A 24162-nucleotide genomic window follows, 5' to 3' on the forward strand; every position below is an offset into this window, starting at 1 on the left:
TCATGATACAATAATTTTGACATGTTTCACATATTATTGCAGGTTAAACACCACAAGGCTATGTTCTATAATGGTCATAAATTTCACATCAAAGTGTTGGATGACATGAAGGAAACTTGTGATTCAGGAATAACTGCAATCTTTCAAGTGACTAATATTTCATCTAGAAATGACTTACATCCTTAAGAGTCTGAAAATTTATACTATGGCATTTTGGATGATATACTTGACTGTGACTTTAGTTCCTTTAAATTAGTACTCTTCATTGTCAAATGGTACAGGCTACAACTTAATCCAAATGATCCTGATAGAACTATTATTGAACATGATAATGGATTTACAATGGTTAATACAAGGTCATTTGAGCTAGTTGGGGATGAGCCTTATGTTCTTCCAAGCCAATGTGATCAGGTATTTTACTCAGAGGTTCCACATAAACCGGGTTGGTCATTTGTTTTAGACATGAACCGAGAGGAAGGCCAATAAAGTATAATGCGATGAAAGTAGAAGATATAGAAGAAGTAGAAGATGATGTAGATGCTGCTACTAATGATGATGATGAAGATGATTTTGATGTTGATGTTGATGATGAACATGATGTTGATGTTGATGATGATGATGTTGATGATGACAACAATGACGACGACGATGATAATGATGGAGAGGATGATGATGATGATGACGATGATGATGATGATGAGGATGATGATGATGATGATGATGATGATGATGATGATGATGAAGATGATGATGATGAAATTTAGAGGTATGTATCAATCCTTAATCTATTTAATATTCATTTCTTGATAGAAATATATTTTTCTTATATGGTTACATAGTTTATTCATTATCTATTTAAAAGCTACAAGTTTGAACTAGAAATAGAATACTGCTAATCTAAATTAACTATTAATCTAAATTAATTAAATAAAACTATTTAAAAAATATATTGATGCGTGAATGTATTGAGCCTTATTTTCTTTCAGGTCAAAAGCATTTGTAAGTGTTTAGTTTAGAAAAATGAATTCATTAAATATCTAAAAAAGGGAGTTGTACCTAGAATAAAATTCACAGGGAAAACATAATATAAGTGCTTAGCCTTCACTACGCCTACTTCCCTAGTAGGCTTATAATTTGAGCCTAATTTAACTATTATATTGTGTACCTTTTAAGGTTTTTAATTTTTATGTGATGCTTATGATGGATGTGATTATGATTATGATGTGATTATGCTCACGATAATTGAATTACATTTGCAAGAAACTGAACCCCTTTTAGGAGCATCCTACATAGTCTCATGGATCGATAGGTACAAGTCAATACTCCTTATAGATAGTCTATTTAATACACTTATCAATAGTAAGATTGATGTCTTCTAAGATCTCTTCCATTTGCAGGTACCAATGAATAGGTATTTTTCAGAAGTGTCTTCCTCGAGTGAGGGAAATATAGGAATAGAAGAGGAAAGTGAGACATGTAGTTTATCTAGAATAGGGAGATTAACTAGAGGTCAAAGGACTAGAAGGAAATCCAATAAATGCATGAAATTTTTCCTTGCTCAAGGGGGGTCATGTTCTTATGATGATGAGATGGAAGGTGACATCGAGGTGCCCTTGAGGTACCAACATCTACAGAAACATTGGGTACCCAAGGAACTTCCTCCAATAAACACTAATTTTTGTGTTAACGAGAGGATATATTGCATAGCACCATCATCATTACATGGTTTGGGCCTATTTTCTATGGATGGCATAAAGGTGTCTTACAACAAAGTTTCTGAATTAATTTCATTTCTTAGGTTGAACTAACATATTTTTGTTTTTATAATTTTAGTTTTATGCATGTACTTATTAAAATTAGTAAAAGGCTACTAAAATATCCCAGAAATTGCACTTTTTTTTGAGAATTATAGGCTTATATTATTTTCCCATTCTTTTTGCATTATTCCAGGCTTGGTCAATTTTGTATTACAACATTACATTTGTTATATGCCCAGCTAAATTTTTGAAGCAGTTGAATTTCATCTCTTTAGCCATTTTGTTTCTTAAATGATTAATCTGGATTGCTCTATATCCTAACATATTACATATCATAAAAGGAAGCTTTGTGAAAGCTTTATATACTAATAGAAGTCAAGTCACAGAGTTTGCTGTATATTCTAGTTCAACACTAGAAATAATTTTTGTGACTGGTAACAATATTCACTTTGTTTTTACCAATCAGAATCATCCACAAATAGAATGACGCACTACATGATAAATAAATAAAAAAAATATGTTAGAAAATGATTGATTATATTTACTAATGCATGTTTTTTTCTATCTCAATAATCTTTCACCTAATTTTGTCCTCAATCTTGATTTATTAGCTGCAACTCATTGGATGATTTTGCATGGTTCATTAAAAGATTTATACATAGAACCATTCTCACTATGTTGTACCCATGAATATCATATTATAATGTATAAAAGGTGATGGAGTAGATGATATGCAGTGTTTAATCCCCCATGTTAGTTGTATTTGTTCAAATGGGTAACTTGTAGAATTAGTTTTTTTGGGCAACTAGACCTGAGTGGTGATAACGGGTTTACCCACCAATTATCATTAGAAGAAAGCATATATAGCATATGCATATCATTTCCAAGGATGCCAAGATGTTACTTGGAACTTGTTATATTGCACAATGAGTCACTCCAGGTGGTGATTATAAAGTACATAGACTATATGAATATCATTGTAACAAATGCCAGAAGGGAACTTTTGAAATTAGTTATATTATGCACTGAGTTGTCCTGTGTGGTGATCATGTGTATTACTAAAAATTTACGATTATCTTTAGAGTAAATTATACATGGTAAGTGCATATCACTATGAGGGATATGAGGAGAGTATCCTATGTGGATTAAATCTCAAGAGAGAAATATGCAACAAGTGATTGCTTCCTAAGCAGTAGTGTTTGGTGTGATCATGCTTCAAGGGAAATTATTCTATTTCTATGTACTGGATGTGGTCAGCTTGGGCCATAAACATCTCTTTTGTTGTGTAATCTCTTAACTGATGCCCTGCATATTTTTGTTACTATTTGGGATATTATTATTCATTGATGTTTCAACCTTATCAGCTAATATAAGAGCAATAATTTGGGTAAAGTGGAAAGATTGACTATACTATGATCATGCATATCTGGATTATGATGATTTTTTCAGTGTAGAGACAGGACACAAGCTATCAGATTCAAAATCTTTTTCTTCCTTGCCAAAATTTGTAATTTAGACAATTCTAACACTTTTAGAAAGAGTTTTTTGATGGTTTTTCAAAGAATTGGTCACTCTCAAGTTCTGATTTTGGGCTAACATTTTTTCCATGTGAAATTGGAGCCATGTTAGCTGTCGGTGAAATGCTGGTTATTGTCCATATACATATTTGAAGACATCTTTATATATATTTTTAATTCTTCTAAACAGAGAATTTCTTTTGATTCTTTAATTATGTTGTGACATGTCTTTCAGATTGGTTTTTTCTGCAGGCAACTAGTGTTTAGTATCCTTTTAATGGTATCATAAAGAAAATTCACATTACATTTATTTAGTTGTGTATCGTGACTAAATTCCATCTTATTTGGAATGACTACAGATGGTTGTGAATTTGTTTGAACAGAATATTATTGTGTAACTTTCCTTTTTCTTGTGTTAAATGGATCTAGAGGAAAAATTGACAAAAAAGTAGACTTTGGTTGTACGTTGGATCTCAAACCATTTGTTAGCAGTTCACATGTAAGTAGCCCTTACAATATTATTTGCTAGTGGATCACATTTTTAGTGGAATCTAATAATATAGTTTTTGTAATATCTATTGGTTTTATAATAAATTTTGCACATTTGAATGATATTCTAGTTTCTCTGTCTATTGATCAATCATAGGAGGGAAATTTTAAGTACACTCTTTATGGTGTTCTTGTTCATGATGGCTAGAGAACACATTATAGTCATTGTTTCTACTTTATTCATTCATCCACAGGCATCTGCCATACTTTAGATGATAATCGGGTATACATTTGCTATAGTTGTGAAGACATGTTTAATTTTGTGGAGCAAGCTCATTACAATTTGTGTATAATAGAATACACAAAAGAACTAAAATTTTATGTAGAAATTTTTCTTTATACAATAACACTAATTATACTAAACTTGCTTAGACTAATTGAAATTATTCTTATGACATTTTGTACTCTAGGTCTATTCAGTCAATGAGAAAAGTGTGCTTTCCCAGAAAGCTTACATGCTATTGTATATACGAGATAAGAAAACTAGCATTCAAATAGCAGGTGGGTCTGAATCTCAGTGTAATGGCTCTAAACTAAAGAAGAGGGTGCCATTGAACATTGGACATCCAAAGGAAAACCACTTACAAGATTCATATGCCCCCCAGGTGATAGAAAACATGAATTCTTTCCAAATGACAACAATCTCTTTAGTGTTGCAGGTGTATACAAGATACCCCAATATGTAGAAAATTTGTCAAATGCCAATTTCATTTCAAAAAGTCTAGAAAAGAACACAAGTTCTAGCCAGTCATGTAGTAAATCTAGATCATTAGTAGATCATGATGCTCCATTATAGATGGTGCCTCCAGGAACTAATGGCATTCAAAAAAATAATGTCTTCTCAAGTCATACCATAAGTAATGGATGCACATCAAATGGGTCTAGCAATAATGTTAAGACGCAAGAATCTTAAATAAATATGGGTAATTTTAATGATATGGTTGTTAGACATTCTGGGAACTATGATATGAGTAATGATAATGAGAACTATATTGGTAGAAATTCTAAAGCTTATTCAAAAATTACTGGTAACAATCATGAGAATATCAAACATTCTACAAATGGTTTGATAGGTATTATTACTCGGCATCATGCTACTAAACTTCCAAAAAATGATTCAAATGGTAAACTTGTAGCTGGTGAGCATCTAGAGAATGGTATTGTGGTCCACAATTCTATAGATAATGAGAGTGAGGCTACTAAGCTCCTATCCCTGGAAGATGATTCCTTATTTTAGGTGCTTATTTTTTGTATTAATGCTACAATGTATATGTTTGTTTTTGAGAAAATTGCTTTTAGTCCTAATGAATCTTTATATGTTCCTTTTGGTAGGGAGGCAAAAATGGTACTTTTCTCTATAAGGGAAGGGAAATGAATGGGTCATTTATAAAAGCTATGCATCCACATAGGTTACAGAAATATAGTCAAGAAACTAAATGTATTTCCAGCCAAAAGTACCAAAAACACCATGAGGACAACCACTACCTCATTAGTAGAAACAGATTGAAGCTTATGAAGCATCTTCCATGTCCTTAGTTTTTAAAATCTTTTTCTTTTAGGAGGCATTTTCTTCTAATATCAATGCATATTTTGAGGAAGAACTGATCCAATGAAAGGAAGAAATGCACTAAGTTATAGCTTAAGAAGGCTGACATTTTTCTTAAGCATAAATACTCTGCAAAAATGCCTTCTGGAAAAGAGTATCTAGTTGCGAAATTTTTTTCATGTTTAGTCACTTCTAAGTATCCACAAGAATCCCATAGAAAGGGTCTGTCAAACAAAATAAATGGTTGTGTTTCTGTGCAGCAAACCAAGACATCTGAAATTATAGCTGGTGTGGTTCAGAATGGGTGTAACATTGCTAAATTTTGTGATACTCCGATGCCTCTTGTAAATAGGCAGCTTTCTAGTGGAAAAAAGAAACAAAGAGAAGTTCTTGATAGACTTGGTTTAAGTAAAGCTAGACAATATTCTGATGTTGAGCAAGACTCTAATATTAGCATAGAGAAAAACTTGTCTTCTCTCTATGTTTTTGTGTAGTAAACTGAGACATTAGAAATTACAACTGGTGTGGTTCAGAATGGGTGTAACATTGCTAAATTTTGTGATAATTTGATGCCCCTTGTAAATAGGTAGCTTTCTAGTGGAAATGGTACTAATCTAAAGAAACAAACAGAAGTTTCTTGCAGACTTGGTTTAGGTAAAGCTAGATAATATTCTGATGTTGAGCAAGACTCTAAAATTAGCATGGAGAAAAACTTGTCTGCTCCCCATTAGTCAAATAATAGCTTTACAGATAGAGGAGAAACATGCTAACAAGATGGGGCTCTATCTATAAGAGATTTTGAACCATCTTTTCTAAAGGCTAGATTACATGGGCCAGCAGGTATAGTCACAATTTTATTTTATTCTATGCAATGTAGATCAATTAAGCTCAATGTTCATCCTCTATTTATGTGTTGGGTATTTAATCTTTTTTGATGATGGTTTACTGTGGCTATTGTGTAGTTCCATGTTGGGATAGTATTGATGATGCCTTGGTAAAAAGTAGCAAAACTATAGACAAACATGAAAACCATGTTGGTTATGTTTTAGATGAATGGTAGGTTATCTTTGTACAAATATAATTGCATCATGGGACTTGGTATAGCAGGCTATTCGTACATAAAGTGTTTCTATGGACAATAATCAATTATCTATGTCTATGTTGTTGTGTTTCCATAATCTTGTGTGGTTTATGTAGGGATGAAGAATATGACCATGGCAGAAGAAAAAAGGTTAAACAAGTACAAGATGAAGATGACATAGACAACTCTTATGGAAAATATTCCAATCAATAGAGCAATCCTTTTCAATCACTTTCAAATAGAAAAGCCAAGATTTTTGGTAAAGGGAATTCATTCACAAGAAAAAATCAAGAGAAATTGTAGCACAATGCAAGATAGAGTTTTTGGTCAAGCTCAATGCCAAACCAATGTTGGGGCAAAACCTATAAAACTGAGGGAAAATCACATTGTTGGCAACCATTCAGAAAACATGGCAAACACTGCAGAAAGTTGATAATGAAGTCAAAATATCATGAAAAGATGCATTACTTCAAACTTTTTCAATGATTCAGCTTTAGATCCCTACAACCAATATTTCCTTATACTTTCAAAATTCATCAAATAAATGTGAGAAATGGAGATATGTTTCTACTTGTCAAACTTGCAAATATGTTTGTGACTGAAGTAGTAGGCTAAATATAGAACTGTCAAACAACAAAATATGGTCCATAGGTTACATATTGCATGGAGTTCTATTACCAGTTGGACCATATAGAGGTTAAAATCATCGACTAAAAACTTAGGCTCTGTACTTGGTTTTCACAATGAATTAGCATTGCAACAAGTTCACTATGGTGACGACGCCATCTACCATCAACATTTGCGATGGGAGTTGGCATCGCTACCACAATGACCCCATCACAATTCTTGTGGCGAATGTCATAATTATGATATCCTCCACTAGCATGGTGATGACAGTCAACATTTTTGCCATAGCAACCCCGTTGCCATGCTTGTGGTGGATGTCACAATTGCGATGTTTTCCACTAGCGTGGCAATGATAGTCAGTGTCATCACCACAATGACCCCGTCGCCATGCTTGTGGTAGACGTCAGAATTATGACATCCACAACTTGCATGGCAATGATAGTCGACATCATCACCACAGTGACCCTGTCACCATGCTTGTGGTGGATGTCATACTTGTGATGTCTGCCACAAGCATGGCAATGATAGTTGGTGTCATCGCCACAGTGACCCCATCGTAATGCTCATGGTGGATGTCACAATTGCAATGTCAGGCACAAGCATTATGACGGGGTTGAAGTCACAATAAAGTGGTTGCATAGCGATGGAGAGGTGTCGTAATTGTGACAGAGTAGGATAGACGTCATAATTTGTGACTAAAAATAATGATGTCTATTACTATCGTAGTGACGACACATTGCTATCATAATTGTGACACATAGCCATCACAAATTGATGCCAAATGTATTAGTGAGTTGGTAATTTTTTCGGTAGCAATGTAATGACTTGTCAAAAAGTGGTGATGTAATAGAAAATCCTTAAAGATGGGCCCTAAATGAGTGACATGATAAAGCTGAGTTGTGCAGATCAAATGACATGGTGGCATTCTACTAAGCATCTATAAGCCAAAAATTTTGATGGTTACCAGGAGGTCACTGTATCACTAGCTGAATAGTTAGTATTTTTTTTGGTAGCGATGTAGCAACCTGCCTGAAAGTAACAAAAATGGAAAGGCCAAGGGCATGTGATGTCATTGAAAATTAAAATAACATATATGTGTGCTAGTGTGTTGAGCTAACTCAATGATAGTAGTACTTGTACCCACTCCCCATGTATAAAATATATAAAGAATTCTTATCATCAGATCAAGCATGGATCAATGATACTCATTAACTAGCTATGAAAATATGTGCAAAGATTATTTTTAGTGAGTTAACAAGTAAGGGACCCACCATTTTTCTCTTAAAAATGGTTTCAAATATCTACCACATGATCAAAGCAAGATCAGTGGTTATTGCTAGCTCGCTATAGAAAGGTGCTCGAAAGTTATGTATAGCGAGTTAGCAAGTTGATGACACGTGTCCTTAGTCATCCATGGGAAAAATTTGAAATGCCAGCACTGGAGGAAAGATACAGATGGAGGAAGATTATTGGTTTGACTACCAGTGTGCTAAGAAGAAAGTTGAGTCAGCCTAGTTTTCATTCCTGGATCATAAGATTTTTCAAGGATCAATAGCGTAAATTTAAAAGGAAGTGTGATGCTACTCTATTTTTCTATTCTATGCACTTATGATGAATGAAAGCTTTGCATGTGGGAGAAATAGAGTATAATACATGAGATTTTCATTAATTCTAGTCCCACACAATCAAGGATTTCATGTTTTCTGAGCACAAGAACCTGATGATCATATTGTGTTAACCCTCATAAAGATGTGAAGCAATTCCTCATCTATTCGAAAGCAACTGTAGAAGTTCAAAGAAGAATAAGTTTGGAAAGTCAAGTAAGTACTCATATATAAACTCTATGACATTCCAATTCCTATTATTATGATCAAGATGCCCCCTAAGAAAGCATTTTCTTGGAAAATTAATTATATGGATAAGAATGTCCATGATGGTTTGTTAGAATTACTCCCAGAATCCACTACAAAGCCTGCACAAGTTAAAAGGTTAATTTCCTTAAACCTTAGGCTTAAAATTGGTAATGGCTTATAGGACAAGGGGAAATTTGTTAGGGATGCAATAACTACTCAAACTGGTCTTGTCTTGTTTGAAAAGTGGTTTTCAGAAAGGAAGTTCTTTGCCCCGCATGCTAATATCTAAAATTTTGCTTTGGGAAAGCTAGTAGTTCCAAGTGTTTTCATGGATTATGATTTGCTTGAAGCCATTGCCAAGAATTATGACCAAGCTATTAAGGTTTTGAGAAGAAATGATGGTGTACCTCTGATCTCAATTAGCCCTAAATAAATTAGAGAGGTTTTTCACCTAGAACCATTGTCAGATTACCATGTGCCAATAAATTTTCCAAAATTAGAGAATGAATACAAAGAAAAGAAAGATGTAATTAGGGGAGGTGCACTGAGGGCACATATTGCTACAATAAGAACTCTACCAGTAACTACTGCAGCCTCTAGAGAACCTTTTAAGAAGAGTCTTTTCACTTCCTAGGCTGTAGAGATATACAGGACCCTGTGCCATGTTTTTGGTGAAGATGAGCAAGATTTCATGGCCATTGGCCTTATGTATATGATGGTTCAAATTGCTTCTTTTGGTGTAGATGTTATCTTTGATTGTGCCTCCTTTTTGGGTGAAGAAATTCACATTGGTTTAGTTGGAATTGCGAAAGGCAAAGTGGAGAAAATTTTTGGCCACTATTCTCTATTAATGCATATGTTTTTGTTCAAGAGGGTGACATATTTTGGTAATGAGATGGAATTGAACAAAGAGGAAAATGGAGAAATACTACCAGTCTAGCTGTGGAGTGCAGATATGACCTGGGATGCAAATAATGCCATTTTTGTCAGATTTGATAGGTATTTTGCTTCTAAATTGAGATGCCTCATATTGAGTGACAATCCCAAAATCCCTAAAGGTACTAATGAGTCTCATTAGGCCTATGGATAACACCCATAATTTGAAAGTTTCACACAATTGCAGAGATATCATCCCTTACTCTATTTCTACTATTTTTAGAATTTATGGTTTTAAAGGGAATCCTCATGTCTTGCCTTACCAAGTACCTTTCAAGGTAGGAATTGCTAAAGTTTTGTGGAAACTCAGAGGAGTAGAAGAAATGTTTCTGTTGAAGAGGCAACTAGGGTCAATTTTTCCTACCTGTATAGTGACCCATAAGTTTGTGATTACCAAAAGGGGTTGGCTCTTTTTGCACAAAATTTTGGATCAGTATATGTGGTTGTCTCCCATCTCCATTTTTGTGATTTTGAGGGATTTTTTAGTCAGACCTTGATGCATAGAATTAAGCTGGGATAGGTCAAACATGATTCATATTATCTAGAGAACATTATAAGGAATGAATTCTCATTGTAGGAATAAGAAACTAAAAAAAAAAATGGAGAGTTTACTCCTAGGTGCTATAATTCATTCATTGTTTTGATCAAAAATATAGTCCTTTAGATAATGCCAATATAGAGGTTGATAAAATAAATAAGCCCATGAGTAACTTCCCTGAAATAATGGAAGCTATGAATGAGAAGAAATAATTTTTTATTGATTCTTATCTTGATAAGGCTAGAGAGGTCATGAGGAGGTTTATTTTCACTCCTAATATAGGAGCTGGTCAAATAATTGTACAAAAGAAGCCTGGTTACACTATAATTCAAAATAAAGGGCTCCTGTAGATAAGGGCAAGCAAATAATGGGATCCACTAGTACAATCCTAGAGGAGAGACCTGATGAGCCTAGTCCCAAGATGTCCAAGGCAATGAAAGAAGAGAGACCTCAAGTTGAGGAATATTCACCTACTCAATCCCCTTTGAGGATTGGAGAAGAACAACTCATAGGTGAGCAAATTGAGCAGATGGGTTCACAAGAAGGCATCTTTATTACTCAAGTAGAATTGGACAAAGGTAACCCTCCAGAACCTCCCCTCCCAAGTCTAGACCTAACAATAGCTGACTATAGAGGTAGGGAATTGGACCTTGTGTTGGAATAGGTGAGTCATCAATTTTTGGCTGATGACAGTTTTGTGAAGTCTAAGGCTTTTCAGCAGTTTGCATAGAGAGAAAACATAAATATTTTTGAGGAAAAATGTAAAAGGTTCAAAATAAAGCATCTAGAAATGGATGAAGCTTCCATCCAGAACCAAACAAAAGAAGAAATGATAAAGAGTTTTAGAATATAAGCCCTAAGAATGGAAGGCAAATGGTGAACGCATGTAACATTTTACTGCTGCCAAATTGGGATATTGTCGATGCCTTAGTTTTCAATTCTATTTCAAATAAATTGACTTTGCAAGATTAAAATAAAGGGGATTTCCAAAGCACTGCATTCATTGAAGATCAAGATGCATTGGTCAGTTGGTCATTGAGAAGAGGATCTAGAGCCCCATCATCACAACGAAATGAGTCTGGATTGATGGGGAGCATAATTGTGAGAAGAGTTGCTAATACCTCACATGTGTAGGTAGCACATTCAAATGTGGATTCTTCCAAGTTTCTTTTGGCCACTGCTAAGAAGGAGGAATAGGCTATGCTTGAATTATAGAATAAATATGGGGCAGTTGTGGATGCCTACAATAAAGAAGTAAAAAAGAGAATTGAGCTTGAGAACAAGCTATTGAAAAAATCCACCAAGCCTAGAGTAACATACCCTCACCCCCCAGTTGAACCCTTCAAATCCACCCCCATCATAGAGATACCAGATATACCCCAAAGGCCACAGTACTACACTACTGAGGATTTTGAAGAAGAAAAGGGTAAACATCAGGCCTTACATGTAGAGCTGGAGTCAAAATATGAAGATAAATTAAGAAAAGCTCTCACATATTTGGGGGACAAATTTGAATGGCCACTAATTCATGATCAGTTGGCCATGGTGATCAGTATCAGGGAAGAGTTGAAAGCCAATGATGAGGCTTTAAAGCCTATCATAAATAAATGGGTGAGAAGGGAGAAAGAAATGACATTTTTGTGTTTCTCTGTTATAAATTATTCTTATGGTCAAGTTGAAAAAACCTTTGATATTATTTTTGATCTTTCTAATTTTGACAATAAAAGGATTCATTTATAGAAAATAATAGTAGGCTACTTGAACAAGTACAAGAGCCAAAAATTTAGTTTGTTTTCTCATGCCAAAGAAAAGATGAATGGGCGAAGGAACTTGATGATTTTTTTGTTTAAAGATGAATAGAATTATAAATGAAATAGGGCATGCATGGTGTGCTACCACAATGGAAGAAATGGTGAAGGCCCAAATATTCTCTAATTCTTTAAAATAAGAATTTTTTGCTATTAATAATGAGGTTGAATATGTATTAAAAAGGCAAAGAGATATTTTGCAAATCGATTGGCCAGATGACACATGGTTTGACAAGTGGATGGCAGAAATAGCTCTTGGTGAATATTTTGATGAAGATGAAATTGATAGTGATGAGGTGCAGGGTGAGGAGATCAAAATCATTGACACCGTCACTACTTAAGCCCAACTGGAAGAAGAAGACAAGAATAATTAGTCACTATCAATTGCAAGCCCAGGACCACAGGATGCTAATATGAATGAAGAAGAGAAAAAGGTAGAAGTTAATCCCACCATACAAGATAAAGATGGTGAAAACCCATAGGTGGAGATTAATGGGCAATCATCAAAACAATCTTCATTGTTGGCTAGCTTGGCAGTTGCATACAAAGAGAGATTAGAATAGTAGCCAAATCAGAAATAATAGAGGATGTGATAGAAGCAAACCAACCAAAAGGAATGTTTCAATTTGGACATCTTCTATTACCCACATTTTTTTCATCTTGTGATAGGTGTTTGTAAATATTTCTTATAAAGGACACCTATCATTTTCTCTCAGCCTGAAGCTTGTTGCATCTCACACTATATAAGTGAGATTCCAGGGCTAGAGAAAGGGTCTGATTTCTATTGTTTCTAAGTGATGTACTTAGTTTTTTGGTCCAATATGTTAATTAAGTTTATGATGTATTTTCTCTATTAGTTCCTAAGAATACATGAATATAGAATAATCTATTTATTTATTCCTAAGGTCATTCTAAGTTTACTGTAAATGTATACAATTTTCAAAGAAAATGAATACAAATTTTGAGCTATCCCCATATCAATTCTTTCTAAAATTTGTCTTTTGATTACTTGGTTATCTTGATGTCGTATGAGTAAAGGCTTGTGCAATTGAATGCAATCTAGTTAGGTTGTATATCTGTTCATCACTACTATTAGTTCAATGGATTAAGTAAAAGCTTTGATGATTTTGATAAGGTTGGTACAATAGTAAGAAGGATTTTTGAATGATGAATTATAATAAGAATTGCTGATAATATTTTTTGTAAGGCAACAAAGTAGATCTAAGGATTTGTTGTAGACTTTGAGCCCTAATGGATTAGGCACTAGTCAAATTGATTCAGCGGGAAGAGAAATATGTCATAAATGGTTTTCAAATGTAGAATTATAATCAATTTTACTTTTATTTCCTATAGATCTTCAAAGTTGGCCAGTAATTGTTTGCATGGAATGTTTTAGCTTTAGTTAGCCACTATTGCTGAGAACACATGCAAATCTATAGAAGAATTTTGGCCGGATCTATTATATGGAATGTGTTTATCAAATTGTCAAGAATTATGCATGTATTTGAGGATTTGAGATGAGAATCAGAATGAAACTAAAATAATTCCCGTACAATGTTTCCCAGTCTTGAATCATCCCTAGGTATACCCACCCTAGTTTTGTAGAGCCTAAAGAGTAGAAAACCACCTTTGGTTTTGTTGAAGTTGGGTCCAAATGGTTTGCACACATAATTGTTAATAGGAATTGGCTAATCCTTAGATTGTGTGAGTGATATCATTTTGGTATTGACCATTTTGTTGCTTAGTAGTTATAAAAATCCAACAAATTGGATGGATGATATGATGAATTTCTTGTCAGGAAATGGATATCCTCAAGGATTGTTAGAACTAAAAGAAGATAGTATAGGTTGCAATTAATTTCCTATGCCATAATTGATGGTATCCTTTCTAGGAGGGATTTCAATGGAGCCCTATTGAGATGCATTGATATAGACCAAGGTAAAAGAATAATTAGAGAGCTCCATGATGGCCCTGATGGAGGCCATTTTTTAGCAAGAACAACAACCATAAAGAAAATGAGAGCTGGTTACTACTAGCTATTCTTGTTCCATGATTGTCATAGACATGTGAGAAGGTGTGAAAGATGTGCTTTCTTTTATGGTAAACAAAAAATTGAAGCTTTTCCTCTCTACCCTATTCAATTTTGATGCAGGAGCATCCAGAGGTATAAGGGCAATCCTGTGTCACCCAAAAAAATATACTTAGACTTAGTTTCTATTTTATGTCTTTACATTTTTGGATACCCATTTGGCTCAAATAAAGGTTCGAACTCTCATAGTTCAGCTATTAGTGCATTTGAAAATCCTGAAAAAATAGGAGCATGCAATTTGGCCATCATTTTGGTGACCTAGAAGGTGTGACTTGGCTAGATGAAGGTAATTGAGATTTAGAGCATTCCAGAAAAAGAATCAGGTCAAAAGGCCCCACGGTTTGAAAGTTATTGCAGTTTTTCGGGTTTTGGAGACCTCCTAAGAATGCTTCAAAGTCAGGTTTGGGGCATTAAATGACCTCGAAAAGGGTCAAAAAATGGGGGACGAGCGAAGCTGGTCCATAGGGCTATAGAGCGCTTCGAGAGCTTTCCGAAAATGTAAACGGTTCATCAATCGGAGCTACGGTTCAAAAGTTATGCCTCCCGAAAGTTCGGCTACCATTTCTGGATTCTTCTAGATTTGCACCGACTTCTAACGCGGCTTTTGGAACCTTCTATTTTGTCAGTGGATGCCTACTAGAACTTTCTAGAATGTACTCCTAGTCCTTAACCCTTCGGGGTCTATTTAAGGAGATTTTTGGCATTGTAAAAGGCAGTTCGGATTGGAGCTTGAGAGGAGGTGCTAAAAGGAGAAATATTCTCCAGATTTATGCTATTGTAAGCCCGCAGGGCATGTTTTGAAGTTTATTTTCTCTGCACTGTTTGTACTGGCATATTTTCTCAGTTAATATAATTCCCCTTTCTATTGTGTCTATTCTGTTGTTGGGTTGTGTCCCCATCAAATTTGATCATCATTTTTCTGAATGAGCATTAGATTTCATAGGCCCCATCAATCCTCCTTCTAGCTGTAGTCATAAATGGTTTCTAGCTACTATAGATTACTTCACTAGATGGATAGAGGCAATTGCATTGAAGGATGCTACATAATATTTAATTATTGAATTCCTTGATGGAATTGTAACCAAGTTTGGTGCCCTTTAACCATTATTTTAGATAATGCAAAGTCTTTTTTTGGAGCTCAAATTTATGCATGGGTATTTGATCATAATATCTACTTGAGCACATCCTCCAACTACCATCCTCAGGGGTAATGGATTAGCTAAGTCATCCAACACAAATCTAATTAGGATTATGAAAAATATTATAGAAGAGAAGATAACCAAAGGTGTTGGCATCAAAAATTGAAAATAGCATTGTAGGCTAAAAGAATAACACTTAAAAGAGCCATAGGAAATTCCCTTTTTATGTTGGCATATGCTAGAGAGGCTAGGCTTCCTATTTCATTGGAATTTCCTACTCTTAAACTAGCTCATCAATTGGAACTGATTAAAGATAGTGTTATATGTATAAGAATAGCAGAATTGATAGAGCTAGAGGAAAAAAGAAACTAGGCCATGTAGACCTTGGGAGCACATCTGCAACAAGTGAAGAAGTCCTTTGATAGGAAGGCTAAGTTCAGATTTTTTAGAGAGGGTGATCTTGTGTTGAAATGGGATGTTGATAGGGAAAAACTAAGGAGGCCCTCAAAATTTGATGCACTATGGAGTGGTCCCTCTGTGACTATCAGTAGCAAGCAGGCCAATGCTTTCCAGTTAAGAAAGCCTAATGGTGAAATTTTGCCTATCCTAGACAATGGGATCTATCTCAAACCATGCTTGTGATGAATGTTAAAATTTCCATGTACATTTACTCCTTTTTTTGGAGTTGTTTTGAGCTTTTCAGAGCTTTGTGGAGGTTTTTGTTCTTCATTGGTTGCAAATTTTTTGTTGATCATAAGTGGGATAACACGTCAAATCTTGGTAGTACCTCTTTACCCAATGGATTGCTTAATGTTACTAGTCTATGCTTAGTAGGAAAGCATCCCCTCTAAGTGGCCAATAATGTTGGCCATTTTTGCCTCCATTTAACCCATCATTGATAATCGATCAGAGAGATCATCAATGGGATGGATTCTTTGATGTGGGTTAACATGCTTTTTGGTCAAGTTAACATCTTGTGTTAACTTGGGTCCATCATATGCTAAGATAGTTAAATTCCTTCATGTGTTGAGCTAGTTCAATCCCTTCATTGATCGAGCTGGCCTATTTTTCCTTCATGTGCTGAGTTGCGGGTTAACATGCATTTTTTGTTAGGGTTAACATTTTATGTTAATCATTTTTATCCTTTTAGAGAGTGACTTTTCTTGCTTCCATGAAATCATCAAATTGTATGTTGCCTCTTCGATTGCATATTGGGGAACATGTCAATGAATGAATTAGTACCAAGTGGCGGGCCAATTCTTTCAATGAGTTTTACCCACTATCAGATTAAGGATCATCTATGGTTGTCGTTACGTTGCTATGCAAAGTTACAAGGTAGTTATTTCATGTAACATAGTGAGCACTTGCTGAGTTGGCTCATTTTTCCTTCATGTGTTGAGTTGCAGGTTAACACGCATTTTCACATTGGGTTAACATTCTACATGAACCATTTTATCCATTTGAGGGAGTGACCTTTTTGCTCTTTCCAGAATCATGAAATCATTGTTGCCTCTTCAACTAAACATTCAAGAAATGTGCCAAGCAATAGTTTCATGCCACATGATGAATCTTTGGATATTTTATGAGTGCTTCTTAGTTGTCTGTGTAGTTAGGGGGAGATCTTGATCTATGGTTGTATTTTATTCATTGATTGGAGATATTTTTTGTAGCATTTGGGCCATCAATATTCAAAGGAGGATCTGCATCAATGGTTTATACATTTTCTAGGAAGATCGTATCTATTCTACATGGTCAATTTTGTGACTTTTGTGGCAGGTTAACTTCTGCATTATCCTATCCTGCATTTTTCTTTGATAGTGGTGCAAATTTATTTCTTGTGATCGTGGCAAGTTGTAAGGATCTCTTATGGCTAGATACATTGATTTTTTGTTTTCTTCCTATTATTTTTACATCTGGAGTTGTTCCATGATCAGATTTTTCTTCTAGATTTGCAGTAACTACTAGGTGTAGTGGTTAGGTTATGTTTAGGGCAGAAAATATCTTAGTTATGCCTAAGCTATAAATGAAAATTATGTTAATTTTGTAAGGGTTGGACCCTCTTTTTTTCAATGGCATTGCTTTGGCTTGCTACTATAAATTCCTTTTTCCTCTGAACTATATGGCATTCTACCTTATCTCCTTCAACCGTTGATGAGTATTGCAAGAACTATTTGCCTCTCATTGGTGTATTGTGAATATCTGCAATCTTGCATGATTGTATCTCTTTTTGACCTATGAATGATATATAAGTGAATCTCATTTTCCTTTCATCATTTATTTTGGTCTCTGATCTGCATGTGATTTTTGATTAAAAAACTTCTGGATGTGTATATCTTTGGATGTCATGATGGTTCCAAAGTGTATATATGGGCAAAGATAGGTTTGAACACTTTTTTTTGGTGCATCACCTCCTTAGAATAGATTAGGTAGATTATATTTCTTGCATCTCTTTCTCCCTTTTCCTCTCAAGAGTAGTTAGCTACATCATTATAGCAAAGAAAGTTGGCCTTCTCTGGAGACTCAACCTCTTAGTTCAAGTCCCACAACTTGGAGGATGTTTCCATGTTTCAAAAGGCTATCTTTAGGTAAAAACTTTGGACAAGGGTGCAAAATTTTGTGACAACAATCACTAATGGAAGTGACTGATAGATTGTGCAATACTTTGATAGTACAACATACTGAGTCAGATCCTGAACTGAGAGTACAAGTAGTTCTAAAGTCTTTCAATGAAGAGTTTAACAATTTGTTGAATGTTGCAAATGCGAATGCTCAATTTTTCCATGATGCTAACTTGTTTAGCACCATCTACCAAAACACCAAGAATGACTTAGTCAATCTTGATACATGCATTAAAGAACTTCAAAAATGTCACCAGGAAGGGAAAGCTTTCTATGTTAACTATACCTTATCATAAAAACTAGCTAAGGATTTGGATAGTTGGGTAGAGGTGAAGATGAAAGAGCTAGAGGCTTTAGGCAGCAAAATCCAACACCCATCTAGCAAAATTGGTGATATTGAGAGTCAAGTTGCGAGTGTTCATAGCAATATCAAGGAACTAGAATTTTGGAAAGAGCAGATATCAAGGAGAACATCTAATTTCAAAGAATCCATTGCTCTAAACTTGTCATTTATTGAGAAACAACTAGAAGAATGTGTCAAGGGAAAGGACATATATACAAACTATTTATATTCAGATATCAATGTAGTTGAGATTACATCATATGCATTATGTGCAATTCACACATTATAAGAGTCTACCAAAGAAACATGGAACAAAGGTATGACAGTTTGCAGACCATTTTTGATGATTGTATGAAGATTATTTCAGCATAAAATCAAGGACAAAAATTTTGAATAGTTTTTGGATAGTATCTTGACATTTTGACCTTTTTCATTGATGTCAAAGGGGGAGAGATATATGTGAAAACTATATACATGAGATTGTTGGGAGAGATACATGTGTAGTATGAAGTATATTGTAAGGGGGAGCATATTTGTAAAGTTGTAATAGATGTAATGTTTATTTTGATAGTTTATTTTTGTCAGTTAGCCAATTTTCCCTTTTTTTTGCCATCAATGCCAAAGGGGGAGATTATTGAAAATTGGCTAATTGTTATATCTAAATGTTGTCATTAATTGCAACACATGATGTACATGTTGATAGGAAACCTTAGAAATAAAGATACTTAGTGTTTGGTTATTAGAAAATTGTCTAAGTATAGAGTTTATTTTACAACAACATATTATTTTGTTTATAACGTGTTGCAGATGTCATATCATGAAAAGAGAAGTTACATTTAGATAATATACATTTTTGTGATGACATGTATAACGTTAGAAGTTTGTATAGATTGTACATAATAGAGTTAATCTTGTTTTGATGAAGTAGGATAGCAAAATTGAAGGAAAGAATTGTTTTTTTTGCAAAACATCTACTTGTCCAATTACGGATGGCATCCTAGATGTTTACTCTAACTTGGAAAAGTGAATTGTGGTGTTAGCCAACATAGTAGTATTTTATGTGAAGGCATGGTATTTATGCAAAGAACTTCTTGCAATAAGAAGTGTGTATCAAGTGTGTGAATTTATGAGTTTATGTTATTGTGAATTGAGAAAAATTTTGTGAAAGTGATATATGTGAAGTTTTGTATGAAGTAGCTGGTGATCCAAGATTGAGATGAAGATTAGAGATCACTAAAGGAAGGAAAATAATAGTAGATTACTTGTTCAAGCAGTGAGATCTACTTGTAGTTGAAATTGCATATTTTCATAGTGGGCTCATCTTGCATACATTATACTACAACTTCTAATAGGGTTGAAATCTCATAATAGGGATTAAATATCTCCTGATAGGGACTGATTATATTGAATTTTATCATTGAATCCTAATAGGGTCCATCCTCTAACAAGAAACATATATATTAGTATATTATCTAGTGGGTATCATCCCCATCAAGGTTTTTTCTTGGCCATGAATTCCATAGTTAATAAAATATGGTGTCATGAATTATCTTTGTGTATTGTTACTATTACTGTTCAACATTACTTTATTGCTTTTTTATGCATGGTTTAAAGTAAGTCATAATATCCACTTGGTGACAAAAGTTTTTAGATTTTTGATTCACCCCCCTCCCCCTAATAATCCCTATTTCTGACAAGATATACATAGTGATGGAAGAAACAAGTGTTCCTAGCTTACATGAATAGGAAAATGTTTCCCCTATTCATTTCAACACACTTGAGACTCCTATAATTCAAAAAATAAGGGATTATCTCAAACTTGGAGAGACACAAGCTCTATTGGTCAATCATCCTATTCAGAGTCCAATAGGTGCTGAGGAGTTAGAAAAGGACAAGGAGGAAACTAAGGTTTCATATGTGTACAACAAGAAATAAAAATAATAAAATGTGGTTTAGTCTATTACAGGTCAGCTAGGATGACAAGTCTCAAGAACTCTAGCCAAGAGAATCAAAGAGATAGTATAGAAAGAAAAAGAAAAGGTAAGAATGAAGTTTCATAAACTACTCTGAGTGTGCAAGTTCACACTCCACCACTGCTATGATAGGTTCCACATCTTCATAATAGGTATAATCCTCTATAGAAAAAATCATGTCGAGTGCTACTATTTCTGTCTGTGGCACTGATACACAAGTCAATCCAACTAGTGAAACTCAGTCACCCACTCTAGCCCTAACTGAGTCAAGCAATAGGATTCCTAAGAAGGAAGAAGGGAAGAACAAGAAGATTAGTTCTCTAAGTAAATTTTTTACCTTGGATGAGGTCATTGAAGCACCTAATTTGGATTTGAAGACGCTCATATTTGAAAGAATAGTAATCTTCCAAGTCATTTTTTGGCAAGGATGAAAAGACAAAAGAAGATGAGAAGAGAACACCAACAAAGGAAAGTATTATATGATATCAAAGACATATTTTTTGATGCATTTGATATTCAAAAAATTAATGAACATGCCCCTATTATCTCTTACTTAGCAAAAAATTGTGAGAAAGTCAATATTCAAGATATAGAAACAAATAAAAAATTAATGGCCTACTTAGAGAAAAAGTTTGAGAAAAAGGTACTTCAGAAAGTTTCTTCTTTAATTACATTGAGGAAAGTTCAACTGTCAATGCTAGTACAATATAGAAGAACATGTTAAGAAAATATCAGATCTATACAATAATCTTTATGATGTGCTCAGATTCCCAAATGAATTTAAAGAAAATATTTCATAGGTAAAGGTTGAATTGAAATCCTCAAGGTGTTCTATCTCTTAATCACTTGAATCTAGTTCAATTAATTACAATAGATTATTATTTGCACAAGGGAGGTTGGTTGAGATACACACAAAAGATAAATGAATGAGGGGCAAACTTTTTAAGAATATATAGTCCACCAATATAACTGAGAGGGGGGGGGGGGGGGGGGGGGGGTGTAAGGTGAACTAGTTATCCCACTAATATCGCAATTATCAACCTTATTAACTTTAACCATATGAGTAATATAATAAAAAAACACAACAAGATAGTCAAACATAATAACACAAGATATGTTAACTAGGGAAACACTTGATTAGAGGGAAAATCATGGTGGGGATGGTACCCACAAGATGATTTACTAATATAAATATTATTTATTAGAGAAGGGACCCTATTAGGATTCTATAACAATATTTAGTACATATTAGTCGTTGTTAGGAGACTTTGAATCCCTGTTATGAGATCACAACCCTATTAGGAGTTGTGGAAGATAACTAGACACACATTCCAAATAGCATCAAGGGAAAGACCAAGGAACCCACTATCCAAATGATCTATGTATTATTCCTTGAAAAATAATAGAAATGAGTTTTACTTCCTTCCTCTTTCTTTGTCTTGTCAACTAGAATTTGATCTTGTAACTAGATCACAAATCTCACATCCAATAATCCCTTGGATCACTTACTCATATTTAGTAAAAACTTGGCTCCTTTTCACACTTCACACTCAATACAATACTTGATCCTTCTTAATTACTTTACAAAAGAGGAAAGCATCTTTACTTTATACTATGTCTTCAAAATAATTCCTTGAGGCTTTCCCAATTAATTTTAATAAGATAATTAATTACAATTATAGTAGTTCACTTCTCACTCATAGTATATAAAAGAATTCACACGTGTGACTTCAAGACCTGTGCACTTGCTAACATCACCATCATACCATCCTCTATCATTGTTTGACCATACATCAATAAATTATATCATTTTAAAAGTATATAATGCAAACATTAGAAATGAGTTATTAGGTACTCTATCTCTATACTTTACTCTATAAATTAATTACAACTTCCCTAGGTCTTTGACTTAGACTCATCAGATGTAACCTCATCATTAGGACAATATATTGAACATGTCCATGAACATGTACCACCAAACAATTTTCCCATACAACTAAAATCTATGTCTTCTACTCTGTCACTCTTCAAAGACCTAATTCTATGTTGAGATCAATTATAAACACAATAAAAAATGAAACATGTCAATATTCCCTAATCCTTAGGATACTCCCCCAAATTAGTATCATTAGAATTTATACCAACAATCTCTCCCTTTGGTATTGATGGAAACATAGATGAAAAATCTTTACGTTCCAAGAATATCAAATAGCTCTATTATTTTTTATGCTATTCTCATCTTCTCAAATCCTCTTCATCAATCAAATTTGAAATTCTCTAGAACACTGCTCTATTCTTGTTTTTGTTTAGGATTGACAATAGTTTTTGACAGTAAACACCTCACCATACATCAGAATTCTTTATGTTGCATATCTCCCCCATAGAGGTATTCCTCCTTTATCTTTATATAAATCTTTCTAAATATCCCTAATAAAGTAGATACTTCCATTCACTCTCCCCATACATACATAGGAGATATTATTCATGCATATTCTCCCCCATTGACATCAATGACAAAAGGTCTCATTAGTACTCTAAGTATTCAACCAATTCAAGTGTCCAAAGACACTATTCAAGACAAAATACCAAGTGTCCTCAATGAATCAGCTAATCATAGGTACTCCCCCATACAGGAAGCATCAACACTCATTCTAATCTAACAATAGTGCTTTGTATGACTGGATTGATGCAATCTATGCATCATCTACTTAGACGTAGGTAGTAGCATAACCCCGAGCATACCTCTCAAGTACTTTGAAAATGTATCTTTAAGTAGCAACTTTGAAAAGATATTTGCAATCTGATCTTTAGCACTCACATATTCCAATCTAATCTCTTTTTGTACTTCCTTCTCTCTCAAGAAAATATATTTAATACATATATGCTTAGTCTTAGAATGTAATATATGATTCCTAAACATACTTAGTGTACTTGTGTTATCACAATATATGATAATAGGTTCTGCAAACTCAATCATGCTATCCTTTAGCATCCACATCACTTGATTATAATTGTTTTCTATTGCAACATATTCTTACACAGTCATAATTTCTGAAACACAATCTTGTTTCTTGCTCAGCCAAGAAATCAGTCTTCCTCCAAGAAAAAAATGCTCCACCATTGGTGCTCTTTCTATCATCCATACTGCTGGAAATATTCAAGACTATGCTAGGTTACTCAGAGGGGAGGGGTGAATCAGTAACCTTTAAAACTTTATTAATTTTAGCATTGTATAGAAATATAACAATTATCTAATTGCATGCACAAAAAATTGAAAACATAAAACATTCATAACACAATAATTTGGTGACCCAGAAAGCTTCCGAATAGAAAGAAAAATGAGGGTGGGGATGATACCCACAAAACTTCAATACTATAGCATAAAGCTAGCCTGTTAAGGCTTACAATGATCACTTTTGATGATCTACCCTATCAGGAGCAATTAGGACTACTAGGTCCACCTTGTTAAAGGATTTACAAACACACAATAAAATATGCAGTCGGTAAAGAGATTTTGAGAAAGACTATTAAGTCTACCTTGTTAAAGGATTTAGACTAATTCACCAATTAGAATGAAACAATAGATCTCTAACTGACAACTTAATTAATAATAAATATTCCTTGATTGTACTAATCACCTTTTGTGATGGGTATGTCTCTGCTGCTCCTTTTTTGATATGGCCTTCAATGTATACTTTATCTACTGCTTGATCACATTTACATTCTTGCATACTTATGTTCATGAATTACATATTCACACACATTGGATATGATACAATACATTACAT

At 34.1% G+C, this 24162-nt stretch overlaps 1 pseudogene; it reads left to right on the forward strand.

Moving 5' to 3' along the window:
- Positions 1–5506: 5506 nt before the first annotated feature.
- The window catches only part of LOC149537440 (uncharacterized), a 37363-nt pseudogene continuing 18707 nt past the window's right edge, over positions 5507–24162 (forward strand).

Source organism: Cupressus sempervirens, chromosome 9 (genome assembly GCF_028749045.1).
Source record: "Cupressus sempervirens isolate cs-2001-9-10 chromosome 9, ASM2874904v1, whole genome shotgun sequence".
NCBI classification, from domain to species: Eukaryota; Viridiplantae; Streptophyta; class Pinopsida; order Cupressales; family Cupressaceae; genus Cupressus; species Cupressus sempervirens.